This window comes from Beta vulgaris, chromosome 4 (genome assembly GCF_026745355.1).
Source record: "Beta vulgaris subsp. vulgaris cultivar EL10 chromosome 4, EL10.2, whole genome shotgun sequence".
Lineage (NCBI taxonomy): Eukaryota > Viridiplantae > Streptophyta > Magnoliopsida > Caryophyllales > Amaranthaceae > Beta > Beta vulgaris.
In genome coordinates this window covers 47,970,033-47,976,026 of record NC_079205.1, presented here as the reverse complement: position 1 = coordinate 47,976,026, position 5,994 = coordinate 47,970,033, and positions in this window count along the sequence as shown.

Genomic DNA, 5,994 nt, shown 5'->3' with positions numbered 1-5,994 from the left:
ATGGTTATGTAATGGTTTAATGCTACGTTGTTGCCTAGTATTGCTTTGTAACATACTTTTTGTTGTTTTATTTTGTTTTTTTGGTTCTGGAAAAAACACGAAAAAAAATAAACGGGTCGACGTGAAGGTTGACCCGTTTATCATAAAGTTGGGTTAGGTTATAATTCTCAACACGTCTAAGTTAATAAGTCGGATTCGGTCAAGGCCTCAAGGGGTTCTCAACCCATTAGCCTGCCAACCCAATCTGATCTTGACCCAACCTAACCTGCCAGCTCTAGATTTTATAAATTAGGAACGTCAAAACTCTAGTGCAACTATTTAGAACATGACAAGAACTACATTGAACACAACAAGAACTATTTAGAATACAATAAGAACTATCTGGAACATAATAAAAACTATTTAGAATAGAACAAGGATTGTTTAGAAGTCTAGAAGAACTATTTAAAAAATAGAATAACTATTTAGATCATATATTTTACTATATTTAGAGTATAAAAACAACCACGTAAAACATCCTTTTTTGACATGGGAGAAAAATATATTATGAAACATATGCCCTAAAAATTTAAGTATATACTTCCTAAAAAAAAACTTAAGTATGTATACTAAAAAAAAGTTTAATAAATATTTTGTTCTAAAAAGTGTTGCGTATGTTCTAAAAATTTAAGTTTGTTTCCTTAAAAATATTTAAGTATGTTTCCAGTAAAAAAATTATGTTGTAATTAAATTAAGAAGTGTTTTCATATATTCTAAAAAATGTTACATATGTTCTAAACCTAAATCTGTTCTAAAAAAAAAAGTGTTATGATATACGTACCCTTGATTTTTTGAAAACGTTCACCAGATGCCATTTTTCTAACTTCCATTAACTCACCGTTAGCTTTATTTACCATTTTGCCATTATTAACCATAAATCCTAATTCTAATCTAACCCTAACCCTAATTCTAAACCTAAACCCTTGCCCTATAACCCTAATGCTAAACCTAAACCCTTACCCTTACCCTAACCCTAATCCTAAACCCTAACCATAACCCTAACACCACCCCTAACCCTAACCCCATGCCAGCCCTTACCCCCACCACCCAGCCCCACCCCTCCCCTCCACTTCACCGCCGCAACCTTAACCTAACCCTAACCTAATCACATTCTCCCCATGCAGCAACCATGGGTTACTTCATATCTGTTTTTGAAAAAGGTTTTGGCTGATCCATGTTTCTTTCCTTGAATTTTCCTTTTCCCTTCTCGGAATCCCATTGAGGACACTCTTTGATAAAGTGATCGGAACTTCCACACGTATGATAACTTAATTTGGTAGGCTTCCTTGTGACCTTCCCTTTATAGTTCTTGTTAAAGAACTTCTTGAATCTTCGCACGATCATTGTGGCTTCTTTGTCATCTGTCTCTGACTCTTCTTGATCACCTATCTTGAGAGCAAGAGCCTTATGTCTCATAGAGTCTGACTCGTGAGTCCCAAAATGCAATTCATGGGTCATCAAGGAACCATCTAATTGTTCCACATTAAATGTGGTGAAGTCTTTAGTCTCCAATAAAGCTGTAACTTTAGCCATCCACTTCTCATCCGGGAAAAGACTCCTTAGAACTTTTTGAACTTGTTCCTCAGGAGTAATGATTTTTCCAAGAGACTCAAGTTCGTTTATGATGTTCGAAAAGCGAGTGAGCATGTCTTGAACAAGCTCCTTTTGTTTCATTTGAAACAATTCATACTTATGCATAAGCATATCTATCTTCGATCTTTTCACCTCGCTTGTTCCTTCATGAGTGATTTGAAGGAGTTTCCATATTTGCTTTGCGATCTTGCATCCCATGACTCTGTTGTGTTCATGAGAACCAAGGCCATAATGAAGTAGCATTTTAGCCAAATTGTTCATCTCCATCTTATCAAAATCATCTTTATCAAACTCTTTAAGGGGTTTTGGAATCAGCTCCCCTTTATCGTTTTTCTTTTTAACTTCGAAGTCGCCAAGCTCAATCACCCTCCATACTTGGTAGTTTTCTGCTTTTATGAAAATCTCGATGTGGTTCTTCCAGTATGGATAATGCCTCCCATTGGAGGTCGTTGAGTAAAATACCCTTCATCAAGGTTTTCTCCCGTAGTGTTCATACTACAAGAATCCGTGTTTTTAACGACTGTCTTAATCGGTCGGTAAAGAAAATATTAATCGCTGAACAGTCGCTGAATATCGGTCATTAAACCGCTCGTCAATAATATCAGATTACCGTCTGCTTAACGGACGGTAATTTATTGAAAATTACTGACCGTTTCCCTATCGTAGGTAATTACATACTACTTTGCGATTGGTAAATGCGGTAGGTAATCACCTAAAACTAATTTGTGTAGGTAATTACCAGCCGTTTTATAGATTTTCACCTACTACTTTTGTTAAGTTGGACATCATATGTACATGTGTAAGCCTACCGTTATGCGCGCGGTAGGTAATTTGCATGCTGTTGTTTTCTAAAAAAAACATCATGTTTACCAGATTATAAACTAATTTTTCATTCCATAACAAAATAATAGGTTTGTTACAACCTACATTAAACATCATATTCTCCACGATATATATCTAATAGTAATTCCAACAACCTAAATTAAACATTATTTTTCTCAAAATATATAATATATGAATAAATTAGTCGCATGAAAGTTGTCCAAAAGGCTATAAGTCCAAGTATTACAAGGAAATCCCGATCTACCATCAGAAGGATCACGTGGGTCACGTGGTTGGTTGAAAGGGAAAGTACCTCCACATTGAATCATTATTTGAGAATACTCTTCCATTGTCGTCTTCATCTTCTCCATGTATTTCTTTGTATCTTACCTTTCCTAGTCAAAACACATAAAGATCGGTGTAAAAAAGTTCAAGAAGGTATTCAGAGTGGTAAACTCTGAAAGGAAAGAGGAAAGAAATAGACACTATGTCTCCCACTCATTCCTTTTCCTCTGAAATTCAGCTTTTTGATCAGCTAGTTGTTGCTGATGTTGCTCCACGGTAGTTAAAAGCTGAGAAAACAAAGAACGCATGTAGACACTAGAAGAGCTACTAGTGCATGTTGATGATTTTTTGTAAAGGAGATCACCACTTGTATAGTCGACAAAATAGACCCGTACCGTTGACCCAACCCGAAATACCAGACACAAAACCTGTTTCACCCGAAACAACCCGGTCCGAATTAAAATAGACCCGAATATACCCAAACGCGAATCTACACGACTCGAAATTGACACGACAATGATGACCACAACCCGAACCTGACCTGAAAAGTTGTCATATTAGTTACTTTTTAAACAAATTTAAGAAAAATATTGTCATGAAATACTATTATATGATTTAGCCACTGTCCATTAATTATTTAATTTACTCTTATTAGTCTTATATGTGTTTTATGTATTTGCGAGCTTGGACCCGACCCGGTTTAACCCGACCATATCTAACCCGAAATCTTATGGACCCAATATGAACCCGTGCCCGAATGATCCTGACACGTCCCGACCCGAACACAAAGTTGACCCGATTATGACCCGACCCGCATGACCCGTTTGCCACCTTTAACCACTTGTACGTAAGCCAAGAATCGATCCTTTTTTTCCTTCCACCCATTGTCTCAAAGTACACTTTATTGGGATCTTTGTTGACTCCCTTCTCTCTATATTCATCCATTTTCTTATAATAATCATCCTACATCAAATAGACTAGTTTAATATACATACATAATATTTCCAGAAAAAAATAGATAAGAGTTTTGTTTAAATTTAGATTACAAAAAAATGAATATGCATATACCTGCAAAGTGCAAGATAATCCTATATTCCACCTAATAGTTTAGACTAATATCTCATCAACATCAATCCTATAATTTTTCACAAACTATATAACTTCAACAACATTATAACTCAAAATTAAAAAACAAAATGTTTACATTTCTCACATAATGAAATAAGTAAATTGTAAACTAATTTAATCAACGGACAATATGAAAAATAATGAATCTTTAATGCTTAAAATACTTGCATTTCTAGAAAAAAAAAAGGCAAAGTTTTTATTATATTTTGGAACAAAAATATAATTTCATGCCTACAAACATGTAAAGTAAAAAAAGATACTATATTTCATCTAACAATCTCTCCAATAATCCAACCAACCATTCATCCAACCAATCATCCAAAGAACCATCCAAACCATCTAAATATTATATTTCATCCAACCAACTATAAAAAAATATTATATTTCATCCAACCAACGATCCAAATATATTTATAATTTGTTATTTGATCAAATTTAGTTTACTATTCATGATTTGTTTTGATTCGGGCCCAATGAGTTGCTTGCGTTGGCCTGGTTGTCGTTCCTTTGAATGCGTCTCCTAGTAAATATCAACAACTTTTGGCAAGACTCCTCCATTTTTTGCAACTTAGTTAAAAAAATAATCAACTTTATTACTTCCTCCGTTTTCTTTTAGATGTTACACTTTTCAAATTACGGACTCCTAGGTAATTTTTGGAGAGGAGAGAGATAGAGAGAAAGAAAACAAAAGGGTCACATGTGAACTTGTGATAGGAGAGAGATAGAGAGAAGATATTACCCAAAATAAAAGTGTAACATCTAATTTGAAATTTCTTAAAATAGAAAGTGTAACATCTAAAAAAAACGGAGGAAGTATTATTTTATAAGTATGAAATATCCAACTTATAAATGGTTATTAAAAGCAATATACTCACCATCCTTCTTGCATACTCGACCGTAGAAATTGAACCTTAAGTTCCACAACACCTTGCATCGATCCTCCTCTCTTGTTCTTTTTCGCTTGTTCAGATTAAACTGATCATCTTTTGTTTTTTGCACAAGTTGTTGGTGTACTTGCTCTAGCATCGATATTGGTCTTACACCTTTTTTCTTCGATGTCACCCAGTGGTGCAAGTCTTTATGTCTTTTAGCTGTTTTGCGTTGAAAACCTTCTCTTACTTGCGAATCCAACTCCGAACACCAAGAGTATTTACCCTGTATCATGCAAAGATTAGAACTGACTAAATATTTATAGTCTTATATGTGGTAAAATCACTAGTAGAAAAAGGTCAATTTGCGTCGCCCCATTTGCGTCGCACAAACACGGAAACGACATAGAAATACTATTTGCGTCGCACGCAATGAAGAGTGCGACGCACAACATGGGTCCATATCATAAAAAGAAGATTTGCGTCAGACAGTTTGAAGCACGCGACGCAAATAATCCAACAATGTGCGTCGCACGTACCCAAGTGTGCGACGCAAATGACACAAAATAAGGATGGGCCAAGCTTTGCGTCGCGTGGGCCACGACATACGACGCACATGATGGGCTTCGCATATTTAACTGCAAGTTTCTCTTCAAACCCTAAAAACTACCCGCCTCTCTCTCTCAGTGCGCCTCTCTCTCACCCTCAAACCCTAAAACACTACCCGCCTCTCTCTCTCTCTCACGGCGCCTCTCTCTCACTGGCCTCTCTCTCACGGCGCCTCTTTCTCACTGGCCTCTCTCTCACTGCGTCTCTCTCTCCTCGCCGCTCTTTCAACTTCTAGATGAAATCCTTCAACGTGCGACGAAATTATTTTCGGTTTAATTTTGGGGTTCCTGAATTACATGAAGGTTGGGGTTCTCTCTCACTGCATTATTTTCGGTTTTAATCATGAAGGTTGGGCTTCCTGAATTACATTGAATCTGAAATTGACGAAAACACGCATCCTTCAACGTGCGACGAAATTATGTAAGATGAAAACACGCATCCTTCAACAACAAAGAGATTCTTTACTGGTAATTTTCCTTTTTCATTCTGATTTGTTCAGGTTTTTTTTAAATTTTTTCAATTTGTTTTTCGGTTTTAATTTTTCAGATCTGATTTTTTTTTTCCAATTTAGATCTGAAAACTAAAATCTGATTTGTTTTTCGATTTGTTTTTCGGTAGCGGCGGAAGATTGATACAACGCAAGCAACAG